General features: G+C 36.7%; 1 protein-coding gene and 1 long non-coding RNA gene across 30 annotated transcripts in view; one reads left to right on the forward strand and one right to left on the reverse strand.

Moving 5' to 3' along the window:
• On the reverse strand, positions 1 to 25,733 carry LOC111097120. 2 transcript variants are annotated; one of them, XR_005363614.1, is made up of 6 exons: positions 25,688 to 25,733; positions 24,228 to 24,370; positions 21,048 to 21,180; positions 13,570 to 13,676; positions 1,340 to 1,759; positions 1 to 290 (listed from the first exon to the last, which is right to left on the reverse strand). It is a non-coding gene; the product is annotated as an uncharacterized LOC111097120 (long non-coding RNA). The 2 variants fall into 2 exon arrangements; XR_005363613.1 differs by lacking the exon at positions 13,570 to 13,676.
• Positions 1 to 26,224, forward strand: part of NRXN3 (neurexin 3) — a 1,532,396-nt gene that overhangs the window by 1,274,477 nt on the left and 231,695 nt on the right. The gene's annotated exons all lie outside the window — the stretch shown is intronic.

Genomic DNA, 26,224 nt, shown 5'->3' on the forward strand with positions numbered 1-26,224 from the left:
CTGTAGTGGCTTACAACGATGGTTAAACTTTATTTCTTGCGATGCCTATGGGTCAGGAATGCAATAGTGACTAAGCTGAGTTATTCTGGTTCAGACACTCTCTCTCAAGGTTGCAGTGAATGCCCACCAGAGCTGCAGTTGTCTGAAGGCTTGACTAGAACTGGAGGTTTTAAGATGACACATTCACCCGACTGCAAGTCAGTGCTGGCTTTTGGCAAGAGTCCCCTGTTCCTCTACTCATGGGCCTCTCCACAGGCACTTGAGTATCTTCAGACATGATGACTAACTTCCTGAAGGACAAGTGAAGAGAGAGACAGAGAGACAGAAAGAGAAAGACTGAAAGAGAATCAGACAAAAGCATTCATTTCTGCTTTAGCTGATTATTAGAAGTAAGTCACTACATCTGGCCCACAATAAAGAAGAGTGAATATAGGTTGTATCTTTTGAAGGGAGGAATGTTAAAGAATTTGTAGACCTATTTTAAAATCACCACAAGGTAAAAGGTTAATATCCTCAATTTACAGATGAAGTAATTGAGACAGAACATTCAAGAAAACAAAATAAGCTGTATAATTTATTCATTGATGTTCTTCCCCAACGCCCAATCTATGTGACATTCTTGCTTTAAGAAAGTAGATTATAAAAGCAACATTATCATTGATTTCTATTTGTGTGTTTGTAAGTGAAATGGGCCTTCTAGTAAAAATTCAAAGACCTTATTTTCTAGAATTATTTGTTGCAGTCATGTTTTTGGAGTAGTCATTTGTATGCAATCCATCTGATAGGGGAAGTGAATTTCTCTCTGGAATTAGTATATGTGGAAAACATCATCAATCATAGTCATCACAAAGCAATTAAGTACCTAATTGTGCATAGCGCTGAGTTGGCTACTGAAACAGAAAACTTAGTACGGAGGCCTGCTGCCTACCCTCTTGGGGCTTGGAATCCAAGAACTCCGTAGAAGATTGAAGAATGGTAAAGAGAGCAAGAACCCAAGGCATAAGCAAATTCTTTTGAAATATGCTTGTAGTGGTTAGGGGAGGGTGGATTCAGAGGAAGGGAAAAAGAAACAAAATAAGCTGAGATGCTTAAGAAAGGACAAAAGGTAAAATGTTGAATTTAAAAGTGACCTGCATTTTGTTTGTTTGATTTTCAAGTACAAAAATAACTGGAAGAAGGCACCATGTTGTACTTGACCTCCAGTCTCACTAGGTTTATTTTTGGATTCTGTGTTTTGTTCTCTCTAAAGCAGAATTTCCTGTCATTTTAGTCCCCCTTCCATGTCAGTGATGGCTTATAATCCCTGGTTTCCATCCCTATCTTTCAGTGAGATCATTACCTAAGCATATGGATGGATGTATCTGAGGTTTATGTCTCTTATTTTCATGCAGAAATGGAGAAGGATGCTGCTCCTGCTTTTCATATGCATTTGTAAGTTCTTTCAGTCAATCATGCATTTATAATCCAACTGGGAAAATATGATTCAGACACAATAGCCAGTCTGCTGCAAGAGTCTGCTGTAAAATTGATCAGCTGGCCAAGTTGTGCTTTTTTTTTTTTTTTTTAATTTAGATTTTGCTTTCTTTCTGGGAAGAAGAAAGACAAAAAAAGTCCCCAAACCAGCAGCAGCAGGTGCTGCCAAAATGGTATTTTTCTTATCTGTGCTGATTTCAAGGGGAGAGCAAAAGAATGTGTAATTGCTTCTTTCTCAGGCTGCTGGGATGGTGCCCGTCTCTCTGGCATTATCCACTTATTTGATCTAGGTAAGGAAAGAAGCAGAAATAAATTAAAAATGCATTTTCCCAAGGGCTCCAAGGACGTTATTCACACATGCTTCCTTCCACCAATCTCTGCCAACTGTGTGTAAATATATATTTAGGGGAAAGCAGCGAAGGTCAAAAGCTCTCCTGGATATTCTTTCTCTTCCATTTATTTACCTTCTTAAGCACACATAGATATCAGAATAGCAAAGAAATTAAGTGACAGCCATGATCACACAACAGTTTCTTTTGAATGTGTTGCTTTAAGGAGGTCCATCTATTTAGACCACAGATGTCAAAATCTGGGATTCTAAAAAGAAAAAAAATAAACAGGAAATGGTAAATGATTTGTTTATTTGAAGAGTTGTGTTATAGAGCAATTGGATGGGGGAGAAGGATTCTTAACCCAGGAGAGGGACAAATGGGAGGATGGTTCTGTTCTCATTTTGGCATTGGACAGACGGCAGCCTTATGGCCCCGCTGTCACCTCCTATCTGTTCAGGCTTCATTTTGCTGGCCTCCCATGGATTAGATTCTGACTCATTTCACAGATTCCCTCTCTTGATCCCACTTTTATCCCAGACCTTTACCTTTTCTTTTCACTTTCCATAAAGTCCCAGAATTCAGAGGAAGCTCAATGTCATCTCTTATATTATCCCAAACTTTTGCAGATGTGACCCCTACCCACATTTTAAGATTCCCAGTATTCACCAATGTCTCTTAACTCTAGCAGTAGAATGTTCCAAATATTTCATCTAAATTCTTCCTACTATAAAAAAAAAATCCATTGCTTTTTTTGTTGTATTCTCAATAGCAGGAAGCAATTGCTTCCCATCACTGTTAGCATTCTCCAGGATAATTAGTAAAGTCTTCTTGGAGTTTTTGTCGAAGCCTCTATCTTAGCCTAGCTTTCAGTCTTTTGAATGTGTTCTTACTGCTATATTTAGACTACTTTCAGTTTGGATACATTGTTGGCTAATTTATCTTTTCCTTCCCTTTTGCATATACATTATCCGAAACTCAGCCCAAACATACCTTCTTCTGTAAAGTCAGAAACTCACTTCTAGAGAAACTTGAGTCCTTTGAATTTGGCATACACCATCACACTTTGTATCCTCTTTTATAGTGTTTGTGTGTGTATATGTGTGTACATGTGTACATAATTTTTTGAGTCATTAGACAATTCCTTAATGCAGAGATCCTATGTTACTTTGTGTCATCAGGTATAAGATATGGCGCACAATGGATGATCCATATGTACATGTAAAATGGACACATTGCTGGTAGCAGATAAATGCCTATACATAGAGGTTGTGATTAATGCAGGACCAGTATAATACTCCCCTCCACAGACCAGGGCTGTGTGATGTCCTTACACTAATTTAATGTCTAAAATAATAGCTGTCAGCTTGCCTCGAAGTGTTTCCCTACATGGAGTCTTTTAGCTTCAAAAAACCAAACACATTCACAATATGCTCTTTGTTACCATACCAATTCTGGGTGAAAGATAAATCATCCATATGTGAAAAGTTTGAGGGAGCAGTCTATGAGAGTGCCCTCACTTGTGACACCAATTGCAAGTTCAGGAGTTTCACAAAACCACTCTCAGAATTGATAATTTGGTAAAATTCACATAACTCACTGCAGTTCTTATACTCATTATAAGGGACAGGATACAGATTAAAATAAGCTAAGGAAAAAGGGGAAAAGACACATGGAATAGACTCCAGGTATCCAAATGTGGAGCTTCCAGTTGTCCTCTCCCCATGGAGTCACAGACAGTATTTACTCCTTCTGGCCATGATATGTGACAGTATATGCTCAGAATATTGCCAACCAGCAAAGCTCACCCAAGTCTTGGTGTCCAGAGTTGTTGTTTGTTCTTGTTTTGGAGGGAATATTCCATCACATAAATATGGTTTACTGCCCACATGGCTGACATCAATCTTAAGCTCCTCAGGAGGTAGAGCTGACAGTGTGCCCTCTAAGTCCCCACCTTAAGTCACAGTATTGATGTACCTCATAGGCCCACCATAAGTCCCAGTGTTGAACTGTCTGGCACGCCAGCCCTATCTTTACCAAAGACAGTACTCCTATCAAGTATAATAATCCAAGGGTTTATAGATGACTTCCCAGAACTAGAGGGCAAAGGCCATAGTTTTCCCGGGGCGGGGAGGGGAAATTAAATTCTTCACTGTGCAATATGCTTCTCATTTTAGGCTGTTCTCCAAAGGTCTCACCAAACCCATCATTTCCAAATGAGAAAAACAGGAAATCTACTGCAGCTACCACATCTTGAGACAAGGCAAAAGGAAAGGCTTTCTGGACATTTTAGTCAGGGTGGATATGTTTGCAAGGAGCGAAATACCTTTAAGTCAATTTCAAGTGTGTGTGTGGTGTGTGTTTGTGTGTGTAAAACAGGAGCTGAGTCCCTAAAGTATGTAAGTACATTTATTAACACTCTCACAGGAGCTGAACCCCTAAAGTATGTAAGTCATTTATTAACATCCTCACTCTACTTTCTGACTCTCTATGACGAGATTATTTTCAGCAATAATCATTTAATAATTTAGTAGCTCTCATGCTTTATTCTTTTGTTTTAAAACAATTAACAAAGTAGAATGATGCATTTCATTTTTAAAGCTATTGTTCAAATTCAGTAGAAATATTTCAGATGTAAAATTGGAAGTTACCAAACAACATTACATAATGGATCTCTCTCTCATTCACTGAATGGACACAAATAAAATAGTTGAAAGTTCCAAGTGGTCACAGAAAATGACAGAACTGAATAACTTTGCCCTCTTTCTTTTGTTACAATCACTATGCTATTACTCTTTATTTCAAATAGATTGTTTAAACAGAGACATGTACTATCACAGGGTTGGAGATGCACACTGCACCTAAATTAAGTGTTAATGATTCTGGAACATGACAAATGTACTCTCCGAATGAATGCATGTAGCTGAGTTTATAGGTTTGGGGGATTGACTGTATAATTGGGAGTTCTCTGAATTATCTTCCATGTTATTAAATAAGTAATAAAAATGTATTAACTTGAAGCTTACATATATACCATTAAACTCAACAATGTCTGCAGCAACTGTTTAGAATTTTGACCAATGCAAGATTTAATAAGTGTGCACATGTGTATGGAGTATTTTATCACTGACATTGTTTAGAATTGTAGAGGAGAACTAGAATTTCCTGTCTCTTTAAACTTTCAGTCATTTCTTCTATGTAGCACAACAACAACAAAAAAATGATAGCTTTTTCTTTTTTCCCTAATTCAGTGTCTTTGAGCTGAAGAACCCACTCTGATACTCTTTCCTTGCCTGGGGTGGGATATATTCTGAGAAGGGGCTGGGATTGCTCATGTGTTGCTACAGAACATTCACTGGTGCTATTTACAGTCCTAATTAAATGGAAGATTATTAGAATTGGGAAAGTGACTATAAATAGCTTGGTCCATTTTATCTGCTTCTTCAGTGTGTGGGAAGAGCATTGCTGAGCTTCTACCTTGAAGTTCAGTTAACTCAGGATGTGTTCTGCTTTTGTTATTTTGCTTCAGCTTTTTAAAAAAATCTCCTGATGTTGATCAAAGTAGGGGGGAAAAAAAACCAAAGAGGAATCACTCTCCGTCACTGTAGAATATGGGCAGAAAGAAAGCAAAAAGAAATGGAAGTGGGGAGGGGTGTGAGTGCCAGAAGAAAAAAAAAAAAAAATGTGGGCCTAATCCTTTCTGACAACCTTTTTTCTCAAAACAACTAAAAATAAATCTTATTTTCAGGTCTGTGAAAAATTGCTTCACTTCACCCAGCCATAATGGGATCAACCAGTCTGTTCAGAGAGCAAGGCACTCAGGTTGGAAGCTTTTTCTCTCTGCTGTCAGGTTAGGACACCTTTCCCAGGGACCAGGAATCTCACTTGGCTACTCATGTCTTGTAGAATATAGGAATCAGCTCAGCTCTAGGGGCAGGGCTTTGATCAGAACTGAACTTGACTTTGACCTAATCACCTGCCCTTTGCAAATCCTTGATTATCCAAGTTAGGAAAAAAACCTTTAGACATGGTGCCCCAAATCTTGGCTCTTAGTACCAAGCTTCCCCAAGGATTCTCTGCTCTCATCCCCTCCTCCTCTCCAGCCTCCTCTGGACAAGGAGCCAGACTCATCTACTGGAGTTCAGCTTTGATGTCATCTCTCCAAAACCATGTGTTGGTTGCCTGTTTAAAATTTCCCAGTTTCCGGGATCCCTGGGTGGTTCAGCGGTTTGGCACCTGCCTTTGGCCCAGGGTGTGATCCTGGAGACCCGGTATCGAGACCCACGTCGGGTACCCTGCATAGAGCCTGCTTCCCTCTGCCTGTGTCTCTGCCTCTCTCTCTCTCTGTATCTCTCATGAATAAATAAATAAAATCTTTGAAAAAAAATTTCCCAGTTTGCTTAACATGAGTTGAAGGCAACCCATGTTGCCCACTATCCACCCAAACTCCTCCAATTCTCCTTGGCTGATAGGGGTTCTAGTTACAGGGGTTTACAGGCATTGCCCAGACTCGGGATATTTAGTTACTGCTTCATTGTTTTTGTTCATATCTTTGTTTCTTTGGTGTGTCATTCTTGTTCTTCTTCTTATCTTAATTGCATCTCAAAGCCAAAGTCAAATCATATTTCTCCCACTAGAAATTACTTTTCCCCTTACTCTAAATTCCTTAAATCTTAATTCTTCAGCCTTTCATTTAGCACTTATCAACTGGCCTGTTAGTTATCTTTATTTGTGTATGTTTTTCCTCACCAACTAGGTGTAAGATCCTTTAAAATTGTCATGCAATAGGAGTATAACTAAGCTACGTGTTTATTGTATTTTGTAGCCTATATAAGAGTCTTCTCAAATAGTCTCATTTGATCTCTAAGGCACCATTTTAAGGAAGTATAATTATCATCCATAGTTTCACAGGTAAAATAATAGAAGCTCCAGGACACTAGACTGATTAACTCTTAGATCCAAATTTTAAAATGCTGGGGTTTCAACTATATCCTAGGTTCTCTTCTTTTTTTTTTTTAAAGTCTTTTTTTTTTTAAGATTTTATTTTTTTAAATTTTATTTGTTTATGATAGTCACAGAGAGAGAGAGAGAGGCAGAGACACAGGCAGAGGGAGAAGCAGGCTCCATGCACCGGGAGCCCGACGTGGGATTCGATCCCGGGACTCCAAGATCGCGCCCTGGGCCAAAGGCAGGCGCCAAACCGCTGCGCCACCCAGGGATCCCCCTAGGTTCTCTTCATAGATCATAGCTGTTTTGTAATTTTGTGTGCACCATAATGCCTGGCACTGGTTATAAATTAATGATACTGGTTTACTGAATGAGTGGATGAATGAAAAAATGGCAAAAGCACTATGTATAACATTGACCAATTTAATAATTCAGCAAAATTTTACTATGGCATTTTCAGAGCACCTGCCAGATAAGAGATGAGATCACTTCATTAGTAATACTTGTCCTGACTTTTATTATCAGTTTTTTAGAAAGATGAGATAGTCTTAGGTGTATTTCCTTCAGTAACATGTTGTTTAAAAGCAAATTCTACAGTATTTAAAAAATGTTTTGCTCCCTCATTGTATTTTAAGTTACTACATAAAAATCACGTAAAACAGAAAAAAAAAAAAAACAAAAAAAAAAACAGTCTAATTCAAAGAGTGATCTCAACACCACAAACCTAGAGAGGTTAAATTCTTCTAAATTCCCAAGTGGCTAACGTAAATATATATTGTAAGGGTAAGTCAGGTACTTCTCAGAGCCTCAGTTTTCTGACTTAATAATAGAGAAAAAGGCGTACCTGCCTTCCAAAGTAATAAGGACTGCTTGATAGAATTTAAGTAGAGCCTTTAGAACAGTGCCTGGACATAGATGTGCTAAGTAGCTACTGTTGTCCCAACATTACCAAGGAAGGCAGGCTCTTTGTCCCCTTTTTTGCAGGGCAGTCAGAAGTAAGCTTTGATAGTAAAGTTTACTTAACTTTCCCCCTGTATTATTTTTGGTGTTTGTTCTGATCATGGTCATCTTTATTCTAATAAGTTTATGGATTGCCTGTGATTTTTATCATTAAGATCAAGAAAGGTCTGTTTTGGCTGATGGAAGAAGAAGGCAGCCCTAGCTAAACAGCATTGTCTGCTAGAATAAATCTTTGCTTTCTGGGTCCATTCTTTTCCTTCCTCCCTCCTTTTCTGTGAACTTAAGGTTACACTTAAGCCACTCCAGAAAATGACTTAGACAATTCGTCCCAAATCATTATAGTCTGTTCATGTTTGGAGAGAGGCAGCCCTTCTTTTGGTGATAATAACTGTTAGATGAAAGGATTAAGCTGATTACATCTTTGGAGTACTGTGTACTATAAGAAATGTCTGCCCCAACTCCATGAAGTCATCATGGAATTGCAATGCATTACTTGAGAAAATAGATTTTGAAGTAGTAGAGTTTCTGGCCATTACTAGGTTATTTTTTTCCTGGACATTTTAATTATTTTGGGGGGCTAGAGTGACAGTGAATTCTATAGGGAGCTTAACTGAGCCATTTTCCAGGTATAAACTCTTTTTTCATCCATTAGTGGGTTCAGCCAAGTGGAAATGTATGATGAATAAAAACCATGGTCAGGGGCAACTGGGAAAAAACATATTTGAAGACAGGGAATATTGTGTCAATCCAAAAGTCAGATGGAATATCCTAAGAACCTATCAGAGATTTGAGTTACAGCATCTAGTAAAACAAAGAAGCAAACAAAACCCTAATTTTCCACAGATGGGCATTTACTTTCATGAGTCCATATGCATGTGGACTACTTACCTGGAGTGCAATTTCTTACCTGGAGGAGCAAAGGGAAGTTAACTACACAGGTAATTAGAGGTACAGATGACTATGGAGATTAAGGAATAGAGAATGCAGACAAGAGTCCCAGACAGCAATTTTACTCAAAATCTTGTGGATCTTGAAACACAAACACTGCAACTAGAGGACAGTATTTTATACAGATTTGGAGAAGGGACTATTTCTTCCCACCCCAGGAATGCCAGTAGCTTTAGTACTCTAGGGGTTCCACTGATCTCCTAAGGATACCTCCCTTGCTGAGTGACAACAGAAAGGCCTATAGCAGCAGGAGTAGGGAACTCCCTGCATGAGCAAAAGGAATTAATGAATAGGAGAGATAGACCAGGAACCTCTATTCTGCAAATGGACGTGTAAAACTACCTTCTGCAGCCTTTCAGACCAAAGTGGAGATTTTGAGTAATAGTTGAAGTCAAATAGCTGGGGATGCTGTTTGCATTTGAGAATAAACCAGGCAAAGCAACCAAAGTTCTTTTCTGAAAAAAAGTTTTTTAAAGATTTTATTTATTTATTCATGAGAGAGACAGAGAGAGAGGGGGAGAGACACAGGCAGAGGGAGAAGCAGGCTCTCTGCAGGAGCCCGATGCAAGACTTGATCCCAGACCCCGGGATCAGGCCCTGAGTCAAAGGCAGATGCTCAACCACTGAGCCACCCAGGCGTCCCTCTTTTCTGAGTTGAGTAACTTTCAAATGCTAGATTCTAGGGGACAGACACAGCCCTCTAAGGGAATGAGCCGTTCACATCTTAATAAATATGTTGCATTACTCGTATCAGTGTAACATGACAAGTGACATCTTTTATGTTAGAAACTGCCCAAAAACATTGAGTTAATTTTAGTCAAGTGATTTCATGTCCACATTGCCAAGATGAGTTTGGTCAAAGGAAGGAAATTTGTAGACCTATAAACATAAGGACTTATTCTCACCTGGTCTGCAAGATCTCTAAGGGAATCATGGCCACTTTCTAGAAGGATATGGCACAGTTTGAAAAGATTAGGGTGAAATCCATGTGAGAACTTTGATAAAGAAGGAATAACTCTTGCTAGCCAAATGGATAAGGACTGGATAGAAGTATATTATTCTTTTTTAGTTTTAGGAAGATACTTGATAACACAATCTGGATATAGTGAAGAACCTTGACATTCCTTTTCAGGAGTATTCTCTTATAGATGAGTTATGAGTGGACAGCAAACTGCTACTGACTTATTAATTAGTGTACACACACCACTGATTTTCCTATGTCTTAGCTGTGCATGCACATTGGTTTTACAATATATGAAGGCCAAGCTTGTGGCTTAGCATATGGTGCTCCTTCAAGTAAGCACAACTGCCTGCCTCTCTGCTTATCTAATCATAGCAACAGAGAAATTGACTTTTCATTTTTCTTTTCCCCAGGCCCTGGGAGATGTATGTGCCAAATACTTGGCATTCTTAGTAACAGAGTCAATCATAATTAGGATTTCAAATTAAAGTACATTGCCAGCTAGGACATGTCATGTTTTATATTATTTGTTTGAGCAAATGTAATATAACTTGAAAACAGCAAAAGAATAGAAATAAGTAAAGCTCACATTTTTCATGTGAATCTTGTGGAGTTTTATTTTATCAGAATGTTGGATAAACTGAATACACAAAAAATATGAAAAGATTTATCTGACACTATTCTTCTAAGTAATAGTTTTGTTTTCTTTTGAAATGTCCATTGTATAATGTTGGATGTGGTCAAATATTGGGTGGGAGGTTTATTGGAAATCAACTGTGGGAAAATAACATGGTATAGCCAGTCAATCATTCCTTTGACTTTGCCCTTGAAGTCTGATTTGCCTTGGTTTTCAGTGGCAATTATTTCACAGATGAATGTAAAAATATTCCCTACTTGAATTTATTAAAAATCTATTGAGGGATGCTTGGGTGGCCCAGGAGTTGAGCGTTTGCCTTCAGCTCAGGGCGTGATTCTGGAGTCTGGGATGGAGTCCCACATCAGGCTCCTTGCAGAGAGCCTACTTCTCGCTCTGCCTATGTCTCTGCCTCTCTCTGTGTGTCTCTCATCAATTAATAAATAAAATCTTTAAAAAAATCTATTGATATACCTTAAGGAGAGGAAAAATGTTCTTGATAAAGAAGCCACACTTTCATTTTGGATATAACATCCTATTGCCCTTATAAGCCGTAATGAATAAAAGCTGTTATCGACTCACATTTTAGAGCTTAGGCTAAAACAATTTTCTGGGACCCCACTTCCTCATTTTTAAAGTGGGATGGCATATTTGGGTGCCCTCTTAAAGTTAAATAATTTGTTGAAGATCTTAGTAATTGGTGGTAGAGGATGAATTAGAACTCAGTTTGCTTATTTAAAAGCAAACAACAGGGATCCCTGGGTGGCGCAGTGGTTTAGCGCCTGCCTTTGGCCCAGAGCGCGATCCTGGAGACCCGGGATCGAATCCCACGTCAGGCTCCCGGTGCATGGAGCCTGCTTCTCCCTCTGCCTGTGTCTCTGCCTCTCCCTCTGCCTGTGTCTCTGCCTCTCTCTCTCTGTGTGACTATCATAAATAAATAAAAATTAAAAAAAAAAAAGCAAACAACAAAAAAACCAAAGTGACCTACTTTGCAGTACCCAATATTTGGGAGAGGCCAAAATAGGAATAGGAAAGGATCCTTAAAACAAATCATTTACTGATGTGGGATTCTCTTTTTAATCATAAGTGTCTAACCAAGATCTACGCCTTTCTCCCCTACCTTTGCATATTGTTCCTACTCATGTCTTTGTAGCCTATAGCTATGGTAGAGAGATCTTTAGAACAAGTATCTCTTGATTATATTATTACAAATTATAGAATCTCTCTCTATATATATATAGATTATAGAATGCCAACAAATTCTACCTTCATTATACTTGAAATTGAACTTTAAAATCAAGTCTAACATGGAGCCCTTTTGTGTTCTTTGAGAGAAGGTATTATTGAAATCCTTTTTTATCCAAGATTTTTGTGGCAATTTTATTCATCCCTACTTTTCTTTTTTACAGCAATACTAGCTATTCATGCACTTTTTCATATTTTAGTTTGCCACTGATTAATTGGCATAAACAAATTATTAACCTCACAATAGTAGTTGTAGACTGCATTAAGCTACTACTTCATTATCATCACTAGACCCAAGTTACTTGCTAGTAACTAAATACTAATAACTTCTACTCTTGCCAATAACTCAGTCACACTGATAATCATTTCAGTGCTACTCCCTCCTCACCATGATTGAGTCTTTTCTGCATTTTCCTCTCAAAATGGTTGTGTTAGGATTATTCATGGGAAGTCATCTATAAAGCCTTTACTAGCCTCATGATAGAATATGGAGGCATTTTATTGGCAGTTTTCAAAGAATCAGCTTAACTACTTGTAGAGTGCATTCTTTTGAATGAAAGGTGTTATGCAAGCTTAAATCATTGCTCTTTTTTTTTTTTTAAAAAAAGCAGGATAAATTGTTCTGTAAGATAATTTTGCCTCTATATGTGTCTCTTCCCTTGACTTCTTCTTGGAAAGCTTTTATTTCAGCTTTCTCGTGAGATCTTTGTCATTTTCACCACACATTTTTGTCAAGGAAGACCTTGGATCACCGCCATGATGCATCTTTGCTGGACACTTCTTTCAAGTGCTGTCAACACCTCTCTTAATTGCATGGTTTTAAAATCAGGCTAGCAATGTGTTAAAGTCAGATGGCAAATTTATGTTTTTAAGACAAATGTGTAAATTTGCATGCTCCCAAATACACATTCAACCGTGCATGTATAGAGTTCAAAAAGAGAGCCAAAGATGAGGAAAGAGGGAGAGATATATAAGGAAGAGGGAGATCTGTATAAGTAAATGGAAGAACCAAGGTGAATAATACTGTGTGTGTCCATATTGAATTTCTAGACTAAGATGCGTCACACATATATTTGTGCAATACTATCCTATGTAGGTAAATACACCCTGTCTTTATGAGCACCAGCAAGTCTTGTGAACAGGATTTAGTAGACTGTTGATGGTAAGACCTAGAACTTGAAGTAAGGAAAAGTCTTTAAGTGTTTATCTGTTTTCATTTGTGACACTTTAAAAGGTGGTCTGAGTTTGAATTTCTGAAATTATATGTGTGTTTGACTTTTCATGCATATTGTTCATTTGCCCTTGGATTCTAGTTTCTCTTTGAGTAATACAATTCTTTTTTTTTTTTTGAGTAATACAATTCTTAAATGATATATCTGAGTGACTTACCTCATAGTCTTGCTCAAATATGTTATAGGCCATTTCAGATTCATGACAGGAAAATATTACCTGTCAAGATGTCAATTCTGAGCAATTTCTACATTTTGCCCACTCTGTTATAGAAGTGGCTCTCATTCACAGCTAGTTTGTTCCTGAATTTGAGGTCTATATGACTACTGTAACATCATAAATCAAAATGTTGTTATGGCCATATAAATAGATAAAATAGGGATGTTTTAGAATCACATATTTGGTTTTTCCCAATTGGTTCCAACTCAAATCTGCTTCTTTTTAAATCAAAGGATAGTTTTTCATGTCACCTGAACCTCAGACTCTACCTGTGAACCTTAAACCCAGCTCAACTCTATTAGTTTCCTATGGGGCAGGGGAAAATATCTTATATTTGAACTAAGCTGACCGTTTTAGTTGATAAGCCATGAGGCAGATGAAGTGCTTTGTTGCTCTTCAGTTATTCCTGAGGCTCTGTGGCTCTATTATAGTACTAGAATTTTATTTATGTCAGTTATTTTGACAGTCTTGATTGAGACCACAGAGAGCTGAGATATTGAAAGAAACATCATATTGACCATGGTGTAGGTGCATATAATGAATGAACCAAGAAGCTCCATGTTTGTCTGCCCACAAACCTATTGTTAGCAAAAGCGATTTTGGATTTTAGTTTCTTTACTTACTCAGTAATATTTTTCAAATATGTAGAGTTATTACAGGGAAATTTTCATTTTGCCCAAGACTTATTCAGTGTTGTATTCCAGTTGTGTAGACCCCAATATATTATTCCCTTTAGAAATAGAAATGGAAATATTCAGAGTAATGAATATTTAAGAGAGAAAAGGCAACAGGATAACTAAGAAAAAGAAATAAGGAAGAGATGGATATGTGAGTGAGAAGTAAGTATAAGTAATTCAGAATATATTTGACCAAAAATTGCTTTTTAAGTGGCACTTTCTCTTGCTGCAGAAGACATTATTGAACAAAATACAGGCCCCATTCAATTTAATTTAAATTTATCACTCTATTATTTTAATATATTTACTCAGGGTTAACAACTCATTAAGCACCAAATTGCTTACTCTTAATGAGTCTCTGATGCTAAAATCAAGCTGACTTAAACTTTACTGTAAAATAACAACAGTACTATTACATAAGAATGTAATAAAAATTTAGTAAATGCTACTCTCTGCCTGTGGAGTAGAAACTAGATTTGTGACATGAAATAGAAAATATATCATATACATATGGCTTGCAGAAACATGAGTAATAGATTTTATCCACAAAGTCATAAGCCTAATTTTGTTTTTCTATGGTGTATTCTATAAAACATATAGTCATATGTATTTTATTTGCATGCTTATCATGTTTTTACAATAAAGTACTTGCAGAATGTGCTAAAAAAGAATATCAACATTTAACTTAATGTCTTAGACCCAATCTGCCTAACTACTCTCAAGGTTATGATGATACTAGTCAGTACTGGGTTCATTGTCAGAAATTGGCACCTTTTAAATTGTTAGCCACTTATTTTTTGAACATCCTTCAGGAGTATGTCACATGTACCCTCAAATAAGGCAATCATCTTAAGGCATCATGTTATCTAAATTAGCCATTGTCTCTCCATCATCCCATTATCTGTAAAGCATTGGCCTCCAATCTCATTGCATATGCTCTACCATGAAAACCCATCCATCCATCATGAGAACCCTCTAAGCCCCTTTCTACCCAAATCTGCAGCCTCCTTGGTGTCCAAGTGATGCTGAATTTTCCATAGAAATGTGATCGATGGCTGCTTCTCCAATTCTATGCCATGGAATTTCACCTTGGCTAAGAAGTTCTGTTTGTACCTCAGATTTTGGGAGTTTCTCTTGAATTTTATGATTGTTCTCTCAGCTTTTGCCTGCAACCTGTCTCTCAAGCTCTACTATCCCCTCTATCTTCCTAAAGTCTTAGGGCTTTAGCTCCAACAAAAACTCCTTCTTTCTCTCCCATTATAAAACATTCCCTGTGGAGGGATCCCTGGGTGACGCAGCGGTTTGGCGCCTGCCTTTTGCCCAGGGCGCGATCCTGGAGACCCGTGATCGAGTCCCACGTCGGGCTCCCTGCATGGAGCCTTCTTCTCCCTCTGCCTGTGTCTCTGCCTCTCTCTCTCTCTCTCTCTCTCTCTCTCTCTCTCTCTCTGACTATCATAAATAAATAAAAATTAAAAAAAACACATTCCCTGTGGATATCAGTGGAACACAGTGATAACCTGGTGGAGGACAAGGAAAACATTGAGATAATATTTTTACAAATAGCATTTGGGCCCTTCACGGCTCTCCAAGAACCTTGGTATGATTTTATTCAGAGTCTATGGCTTTGAGCAAAATTTAGATGAAAAATATTTGTGAAAATATATACTATTTATGTTTCTGAATGTGAAACATACTTTTTATGTAACAATACAAAATTTAAAGGAATTTACTTTTTCTTTTTTTTTTCCTTTTTTTTTTCTGTAAAGGTTTACTCTTGTATCACCATATCTTTAGTGAAATCTTCATTTAGGAATCATCATTATCACTAATTCACTCTGATTTGAGCCACAATCTTATATTTTATCCTTGTCGACAAGCAACCTTGTGTTAGGATTTTAAACATTGTTTAAAATAGGGATTAAAAATAATTTTTTGTGTTCTACTTTAGTCCACATCTTAATATTTTCATAGAATCACAATTGTCAATAAAATACAAAGAGAAGCTTTAATAATAATACTAATCCTTAGGCAGTATAAAAAGAAACCCCTTTAACAGATTTTAAAGTAGATAATTTTCTTAATCCAAATTAAAACTAGCCTATATACTATATTGAGGCTAATTAGCTTATTTCTTTCAATTTAGTGCAGTTTATCCATTTAATATGAATGACTTTATTTCTTAATGGCTTCCTAGACTTCTAATTTAGTATTTTAAGGATTTAGCAATAATAGAATTTCCATTTATATGTGATGGGCATTCTCTAATTTACTTTTGCCCTTACTTCCATGCAAGTGAACTCTTTTTGGTTCACAGTCATTTTTATGATAGAGCCAATTTCTTACATTGAGATTTATTTTAATGTTTGGATAGAGTAGTGGTTTGCTTCAGTTGATGTTAACTTCTATTTGTTGAGGTATAGCTTACATATAGTGAAATGCTTAGATCTTAAGTGTACTATTCAAGGAGTTTTGACAAATGCATATAGTTGTGTGCCCCACCCACATCCTTAACAAGATACAGAACTTTTCCTTACCCCCAAGAGTTCTCTCACTCACATTTCCAATCTTCCCCTCTCCTTAAGCAACCACTGATCTGATTTCTATCACCATAGTCTAGTTTTTTCTTATTCTAGAATTTTATAAAAAGGATATTATATATTCTGTTCTTTTTTGTCTGGCTTTCTTAACTCAGGATACTGCTTTTGAGATCTGGTAGATTGCCTTTTAATAACATACATACAAATGAGTCTCATAGACCTGAACAAGTCAGAATTTCTTATGAAATTAGACATTGTGATATGCTACCTACTGAATGATGAAGATGAAACTATGTATTTCAGTATCTTTTTAAGACTCTGAGATGGGTTTTCACCACTGAACTAAAATGTTTCTGATCTTCTCCACTATTACTTTGAAATTTCAGTATTCTCTTATAAATTAAATAACTTATTTAACCTAATTGTGACCTTGATCCAAGAACTAAATCACAAAGACTTTGTAATATACATTCATGCTCAGTCTCCTGAATACTGATTAATCCCATCAACTGCTAACAGTAAGACCAACTAACAAATTAGTCACCTAATTTCATTTTCCTTGTATGCCTTTTGTGAATAATTTGCTAGCATAATTTTCAAAGACCTTCACTTTCTTAAAGAAAACAATGTGATTAAGATTAGATCATTTAGCCAAAATCTTTTTTTTTAAGATATATATATATATATATATATATATATATATATATTTATTTATTTATGATAGTCACAGAGAGAGAGAGAGAGAGAGGCAGAGACACAGGCAGAGGGAGAAGCAGGCTCCATCCACTGGGAGCCTGATGTGGGATTCGATCCCGGGTCTCCAGGATCGCGCCCTAGGCCAAAGGCAGGCGCCAAACTGCTGCGCCACCCAGGGATCCCTTAAGATTTATATATTATTGTATTTATTTTGAGGGTGGGGAAGCAGAGGGAGAGAGAGAATTCTCACACAAACTCACCTCAGAGTGTGGAGCCCGACCCAAGGATGGATCCGAGAACCCTGAGATCATGACCTGAGCTAAAAATCAAGATCTGGCCAGTCAATTGACTGAGCCATCCAGATATCTCTTTTTAGCTAAAATCTTGAAGAGCTATTTAAACATACAAATCAGGGGGGCCTGGGTGGCTCAGTTGGTTAAGCATCTGCCTTCTGCTCAGGTCATGACCTCAGCATCCTGGATTGAGTCCCCTGTTGGGATCCCTGCTCAGTGGTCTGCTCCTCTCCCCTCATGCTCTCTCTCTCTCACATGCTCATTCTCTCTCTCTCTCTCTCTCTCTCTCAAAAGAATAAATAAATAAAATCTTTTTAAATAAAATCTTTCTAAAAAGTTCAGAGGTTTCAACTGTGGGTTTGATTAAAAATAATGACATATCTGACATCATTTAGATTCTTTTTTGGTTTCTTTTCTTTTACATCATTTAGAATCTTATTTGAAAAATAAGTTATATATTTTAAATTTCTGGTACTTTAACAGTGAAAGTATATGGTGATTACTTGTTATTTCTTTCTTTGATACTACACATCTGTCATAGTATTAAATTCTATTTGTACAGTGAGATTAATTAGACTGACAGTTCATACCTTATCTCCTTTTCATATAGAATTCTTGATAAAAACTTCATTTTGAGATAATGATCCCACCTCAGCTTAATTGTTTTTAGTATCAATTCAGTAAATATGTTACTAATGTAATCATTTACTTTCTTAAGAAAATAAAACTCTTGAGTTTATAAAATGGGAGGATAAATATATTTCAGAAAATATTTGTATGTGTATTTATGTATGTGTGTGTTAAACAACAGTAGTTTAAAAATCAACTTTGGGGAAAACAAGCAAACCAGAAAAAGCACCAACAGATATATTGTTTTTCATTGATCCAGTACCACTTTAGAATGAAACACAATTTAATTGTGCTAGCAGAGATAATAACTTTCAATTTGATGGATCCTTATTTAACAAAGAGGCATTACAATTTTTAGAAAATATGTTAACAACAGATATGCCTTCCTGAGTCTCTTCAGCACCACAGGCAATTGGGACAGCTCCGCTGGCCTGAATAATGAAAAGGTAATAACCTCAGAACAAATAATTATTTTACTGGTACACATGCATTTAACTTTACAATAGATGCCCTCCTAAGGTGCTGCGTGTAAATCATTTTTTAAAAGTTGAATAATCACTTGAATGTTTTAAGGCAACTGATTGCTTATAAAAACCCTTTGAAGTATTCTTTTATAATGCAAAACCAATACTGACTTATCTGTTTTGTAAATTAGGGTGTTTCCATATGAGTTTTGTTGAAAAATGACATATTTATCTAAGTGTAAAAGTTTCTCTGAACATAATGTGTAAGTATATATAATTCAGCTGTTACAGGATGTAAATGCATTGATATTTTAGTGGTCCTCAGAAGACTGTCAGCATTATTGGGGCTGAGAGTGTGTTTGAATTATACATCCTTCCCCTGCTCTGATGAAAATCAGTGCCATGAAGAGTCACTGATACTAATCAGAGTGTGAGATACTAATGTGATAGTAATCAGATCCTTGAGATATGTGAGAACTGAGAAAAGGAGATGAAGGCTTACCACCTAGAGATACTGCATCCTTTAGAATAAATACCGTATCTTTTTGATTCTCTATCCTTTTAAATGAAGATGTTCCCTGGAATAAGTTATGGTCAAAAGTAGTGCAAGTGCCATCTCAAGCCTAAGGAGAAACTCCCAAATTCTCAGGGTCCAGGTCTGAGTGAAGTTAGCCCAAAAAAGTTGTGAGAGATAAACTTAGGAAAGGTGATTGAAGGGGCAAAAAATTTTTTGAGTCCCTGAGAGTTTACATAACATAACCTTAGAGTAATCTTAGTGCTCATCTGAGTGCCTTGGGTCTTGTTAAATTTGTGTTTACTAAACATATATGGGTTTCTTCAAGACATACCTTTCCAAGACAGCATGGATTTTAGTTTATTTTGTATAAGTTAGGCAACTACAAGATGACTTATGCATAGCTTATTCAACACTTTAAGCAATTATTGATTCCACACAATTGACATCAGTTATGCATATTTTAATTGAAAATTAGTAGTTGCTTACTGGTGTTTTATTCTATGACAGTATTAAAAATGCTTTCCAAAAGTTAGTTTCAGAAGTCATCATCCACAGGATGCAAGTCTAACATTAGCCAGCTTGCATGTGCCATTACCACTCCATTTCTGCTCAACCAGCTTTGCATCTGTTCTCTAAGAGAATGGAATTCAAAGAACAGACCACCTGCCTGCAGTTTTATCTTGTCTTGTTCATATTATAGACAGTTATCAGGAGATGAAAAGGCATGTCGAATATTTATTTACAGTAAATGCCCTTCATTCTGTCTGTGTTATATACATGCGATTTAGCTTTCATTTCTGTGGTTGCTCATTGTGAAAGTCTTAGTATAAGCTTTTCCCATATGATATCCACCTGTTCATCTAGAACTATGCTGTTCAATATAGCCACTAAACATGTGACTAATGTGTAATTAAAATGACTAGTGTGAGTGAAGAAAAGGAGTTTTAAATTTTATTTAAGTATAATCAATTTAAATTTAAAAACTGAAGCAGTGTAAACTATTTTCCATTAAGCACAACTTTATTAAAAAAAACACAACTTTATTGTTCTGATAAAGAATTGTTCTGAAAATTTAGCATCTGAATTGCAATGTGCAGTGTAAGTGTAAAATATATACTAGATTTCAAAGACTTAATATTAAAGATATAAACTATCTCATTAACAATTTTTATATTAATTAGATGTTGAAATTATAATATTTTGAGTAGATTGGGTTACATAAAATATACTATTAAAATTAATATAACATATTTCTTTGTACTGTTTTTTAATATGGCTCCTAGGAAATCTATAATTATATAGATGGTTCACATTATATTTCTATTGTGCAGAGCTGATCTAGATCATTCTAAAATGTGTGGCAATTATTCTTCTATGGTTTCATAAAGAGAATATTAGTTCAAGGCTGAGGATTAGTTATGCAAATCTGAAGACAGCAGGATTTTTTTCACAGTTTGTGCAACAAGGGAAAGGGCTTCTTTCCCAGTATGACTAAGTGGGGGTTTTATATATATATATATATTTTTTTTTTTCTCCCCACCTTAGGTTTTCTCCTGTGCTTGTCATTCTGCTTTGTATGTAGTACATCCTTTCTGGCAATAGGTTTAAGGGCTTTTTCCCACCTTTACTTTTTAATCCATGAAGTATATATTATAAGAAGAGGTGAGCTGATAGTTCAGAAGGATAGTAAAGATTCAGCATGGTATAGAAAAAAAGATGTGAGTTTGAGTCCTTGCTTCCAATTATTTGCTTCATGGCCTTGGGGAAATTGGTTTTTCTAAATTTCAGTTTACTTTACCTAAAAAATGATACCTGGGGTGCCTGGGTGTTTCAGTTAGGTAAGCATCTGCCTTTGGCTCAAGTCATGATCCCAGATTCCTGGCATCCAGTCCCAGGTTGGGCTTCCTGCTCAGCAAGGAAACCTTCTTCCCTTTTTCCCTCTGCCACTCCCCCTGCTTGTGCGTTCTCTCTCTCTCTCTCTCACACACACACACACACACACACTCTCTCTCTCTCTCTCTCTCATAAATAAATAAATAAATAAATAAATAAATAAATAAATATCTTTAAAAATAAATGAATAATAAAAAAGATGCCTAATAGAGAAATTTTGGATATCAAAATTTGTGAAATCTAAAAGAAACAACATAAAATACCTCATATATAGGAGGCTCACAAATGTGTTCTGAACAAAAACAATCTGAGTTTTCAATTTCTATCTTTACTCAATGACCACATGGAATCATAACTGCTAAGACATATATAGCGATGTGTCTGCCACACATACCAGTTTACCAGATTGATCCCCTGCCTGGTGAAAGGAAGATCCTTCTCAATGATCTCTCTTTCTATAGTCTGCAGCCTTCCAGTTCTTCCACTTGCATTCAAATTACCACTTAGATCGGATCAAAAGATTGTTCCTGGTTATGAAGAGGAGAAAGAATACTTTAAGCTAGCACTAATCCCTTTATACACCATGATATTTGGGTACATTTCTTCCTCGCATGGAAATTATTTTTCAGCCTCCTCTGAAGTACTAAAAGTCCTTTACCAACATGAGCCCAGTGCAAGTTAACCTGATATGAGATTTGTTTTGTGCTTTGGAAATACTTGTCAGACAAGCTTTCAACACAGAGATGTGTGATTTACATTAGTTTGCATAAGAAAATGTCACTCCAGGGACAAATTTCTCTCTTTATTCTTTCTTATACTACAGAACAGACAAAGAGGGTGAAGTGGTTGTTTTTTACTAAGTAGAAAATCATTTGGCATTCTCACACACAAAAATAAAGTGCAGTGTTATTAGTCAAACCTTAGTTTTCTCTAGCTATATTCTCAAATGTCCCATTTGTATTACTCTTGTTCTTGTTAATTTTTTAGTTTGAGTGACTAGTGCCAACCAAACCCATTACCTCTATTATCTTCTTACCTTTTAGTATCATTTCATGTTTACAGAGAACTGACTGAAAGGGAGTAGTCAGTGTAACCCTTTGTCTTAGAAGACCTAGTCTTTTCTGAGAACACAGGTAAGTGATTCATAGACTGAGTCAGGTCCTTTGACGTGTGGAAAACAAAATGACTCAGACCTGGCTTTTGGAATCTGTCTTCTTTGGATGTAAAAATACATAGATGAGGAGGAGATTTACACAAACAGATTAATCTCAAGGCATAGAGACTATGGTTAAAATGCATTTTGGCCTAAAGGGTGAAGATTCCAAGATACCCATTAGAAGAATCTTTATCCAAAAAGAATAATAATAATAATAATAATAATAATAATTTAAAAAGAAGAATCTTTATCCAAGTCCTTCCCTACCCACCCATCCTCAATGTAAACACTAATTCTTTTAAATTTTGAGTACTCAAAATAAAATGTAGAAGCACATTTTTTTTAATCCATATGTAGCAGTTGTAGGAGGATGGAGAGAGCTGAAAGGTAATAGAATTAAGACAGATGTAGTGTGAATAGGAGAAGGCAGAGATGTTGCAAAGGTAGATAAACTCACAGACTTCTTTGCAGTGTAGTTAGCGGGGAGAGTTGGGAGAGAACTTCAGTTGTGGAAGAGATGTGATCAGTGACTTTGTGTGCAACATCATCTTTTAAAAGTCAAGTCATGGTTATCAGACAGCTTGCCATAGACTCTTAACACTTTAGTCCCATTTCCTGTCCAAGGCAGTAATTTTCTCTTGGACATTCCTGACAAAAGATCATCTATTTTGTATACCATCTATCTTGTGGGTCTCCTGCTACAGGTTAAGGTGGGATTGGGGTTCTATTTGATAGTATTTTCTACAGAAAGCTGAAAATGCCAGCTTTGTACCTGCTTTTCAGGGTTTCCTGAGGGAGCTGCTAAAATGGGAGAAGTTTCTAAGGGCCATGTTACTAATAGCTGTAGAAGCTCTGTTATCCACAAAGCAGAGCTTTTGAGTCTATACTTGGGCTTGAAGCCTAAATAGAATCTGCTCTACTTTCCCCAGAGCAGATTTCTAAGCACCAGAAAGAACAAATGTGTCCAGCAGGATGTGGGTTTAGAGGAAGCAAAGAGACCAACACCATGTACAATCTGAAAGAGAATAGCACATGCTTTTGCGCTTTTTGAGGTATAGTAACTCCATCCAATAGTAAAGTGTGGTCAAATGAGTGGCTTCAAATTTGACCAGATTATCAAATTCTTTCATGATGGAAGAACTAAGAAGTGGATGAAAAGAGGTGGACTTGGGAGGGGAAGTGCAGTCCAATAATCACCTACTTTAAAATCTGTGTATTTTTCAATGCAGTCTCTTCTGTATTTGGACAGCTCAAATTCTCAGAAAACTTTTTCTTATATTAATTTGTTATTTGTCTCCTATATTTTGCTCATGGAGCCCAACTCTACAGTCTTGAAATAAATAGATGATGTGGGAGAGGATTAGAACTTAACTTCTCCAATATTTTAAGACAACTACTCACTATCCAGTGTACACTTTGAAAATTGGGACATTATTTCCCATCTTCCTATTTCTAAATCTGTTTTCATAATTACTTAAAAAGACTCCTAACAATGGTGCCACAATCATATATACAAGCAGAACAGCACTCATTTGGGTCTTATCCTTGAACTCATTGGTAGAATCTAATTGCTCCCCCATTCTCTCCTCTCCTACTTTGAGTTTATCTTCCTGGATAACCATGTGTATTCTTTTAGTGTGAAGATCATTCTTTGGAGAGGAAAAATTTAAAGTACCTGGTCCTACTTCCTGTGCTTCACACCTCTTTTTTATTTTATTTTATTTTTTAAAGATTGTATTTATTTATTCATGAAAGACACACAAAGAGAGAGGCAGAGACCTAGGCAGAGGGAGAAGCAGACTCCATGCAGGGAGCCCGATGCAGAAATCCATCCTGGGACCCCAGTATCATGCCCTGGGCCAAAGGCAGGTGCCAAATCGCTGAGCCACCCAGGGATCCCCCACACCTCTGTTTTAAACAATATCCCTAAACCTGCTTTGTTATTTCTCTAGAAAGATCATAAATACTGCAATTTTAACCCACAAAAGGCAAAGAAAACTTCATAGGTTATCCTTGGCCTTTTATGCAAGATTTAGTTAATGACAGTCTTCTATTCACCTGATATTATTCAGAACAACAGCAATAATAAATATTTACATAGAGCTTACTCTGTTCTATGCTCTGTTCTGAGAACTTTATTTATATTTACTCAGCTGACATTAACAGTTGCTTTAGGTAGATATTATTAATATCTCCATTCTATTGATATGGAAACTGAAACTCAGGGTAAGTGGCTCATGCACAGGCACAAAACCAAAACTGGTGGAGCTGAGGTTTGAGGTTGAATTTTAGTTAGGTAGTTTGACTCCGAGGTCCATGGTTTTTTACCATTACACCATGCTGCAATGTCTACTTATGGAAGTATGCATCCTTTTATGTTCTTTCCTGTTTTTGTGAACCTTATTTTATCTTTTATACCTTTTTAAACTCTGAGCTCCTTAGAGATTTTCCAATGTGGCCAAATTTCTTTAGGTCCTCTGAATAGTCTCTGAATGGAAGAGAGTATTTTCCATCACACAGAAAACCCACAAGTACTTCAAATGCGCAAAACTGTGTCAGAGCTGAAGGAGAAAGTATCACAGTATAAGTAATTTTAATAAAATTCAAAGGAAGATAAAACCCTAAATATTTTAAGGTCAGATGCTAGAATCTACAAAAACAGTGTCCTGGTTAAGCAGTGAGGGAAAGGAAGTAGCATAAGGCAATTCAGCGGGGGAGCAATGTGAAGCCAACAGAGTTAAATCAGGGAAACTGGTAGGTAAGCTCTACAAATCCAGTTATGGAGAAGATACCAGAAGAGAGGAATAGAGAGGGCTAGAAATTCTCAGTTCTCCTAGAAATTTAAAAAACCTGAGGACCTAGTACCCAGATCTAATTGGGTTTCTAATACCATTCTCTAGTAAGAAGAATCCGGGGTCATTCCCTGCATGGAACTATGCAGGGAATGTACGAGACAAGCCTGTAGCAACTTGTGATAGGAACTAAGAAAGTACCTGGGGGTGTGGATGTGGGGCAAAGAAAGAAAGGAAGGGGAGAAGGGTAAAAAGAAAACACCCAAACAAAACACAGGGATATTTCACAGGGATACAGGAGCCGATAGAAAGAGCTCCCAATGGCCAAAGCCAATTTTAGCAACAAAATAATCTATACTGATATGAATAAGTTATTAAATAAATAAATGAGAGAGAATAGACATATCACCCATGTGTACCTTTAATAAGATATCCTAAAAATGGCACTTTAGCACTATGGTCTTCCTTTCCCAAACCCATAACCATAATCTAATCATAAGAAAAATGTCAGGCAAATCCTGATTGAAGAACATTCTGCAAAATATCTGGCTAGTATTCCTCAAAACTCTCAAGGTCTTAAAAACAAGGAAAGCCTGAGAAACTGTCATAGCCAAGAGGAGCCTAAGGAGATATGACTAAATTTAATGTGATAACCTAAATGGGAACCTGAAACAGAAAGAAAGGACATTAGGTAAAAATAAGAAAAACAGGGCATCTGGGTGACTCAGCTGGTTAAGCATCTGCCATTGGCTGGGTCATGATCCCAGGGTTCTGGGTTCAGGTCTCACATTCCAGGGGAGCCTGCCTCTCCCTCTGCTCCCTCTCTGTCTCTCATGAATAAATAAATAAAACCTTCTAAAAAAAAAACTAAGAAAAACAGAATTAAATATGGGTTTTGATTCATAATACGTACCAATATTGGTTCATTAACAGTGACAATTGTGCCACATTAGTGTAATATGTCAACAACGAAAATCTGGATATAGGAATAATAGGAATTCCTTTTACTTTTCTTGAAATTTTTCTGTAAACCCAACTATTCTAAAATAAAAAGTTTCTTTAAGAAAATCAAGGGCAGAGGCTTACCTTTATCCATCCAATCTTAGAAAGCTCTGGAGGAAGTGGCCCTGGTACTTTATAACATCATCAATAAAGGGAGGGTCTTCTTAAGGTAAAATAATAGAGGTCCCCCTGACATAATGATGTAACAAAGTCAGTATAAGACCAGCCTTTGACTATCCCATTGCCCCTTCCCTCCCTATGGTTCATTCATTACCATCAAGTTTCTGATTTCCTGGAATGATCTAGTCTCAAATTTCAACATTATAACTTTTTTATATCATCCTTCATTTTAATCAGGTGCATGTGACTATCTGTGTGCATGAGTGCATGGATTGATAAAGGGGCAATATTAATTAGAGTATAATAAGTACTAAGGGATTTAAAAAGGCATAAGTTGGTATTCAGACTCTGCTGTACACACTCACATCTTGGCATTCCAGAGACATTGACCCTGCTACTAACTTCTTTATTAAAGGATAAAGTATTAAAATGCTTTAGAAACATGAGTAAGAGAGAGAAAGCCCCTTGAATATCCCTGCGGGATTCCCAGGCTGTCTACCG

The sequence above is a fragment of the Canis lupus genome, chromosome 8, assembly GCF_011100685.1.
Source record: "Canis lupus familiaris isolate Mischka breed German Shepherd chromosome 8, alternate assembly UU_Cfam_GSD_1.0, whole genome shotgun sequence".
NCBI lineage: Eukaryota > Metazoa > Chordata > Mammalia > Carnivora > Canidae > Canis > Canis lupus.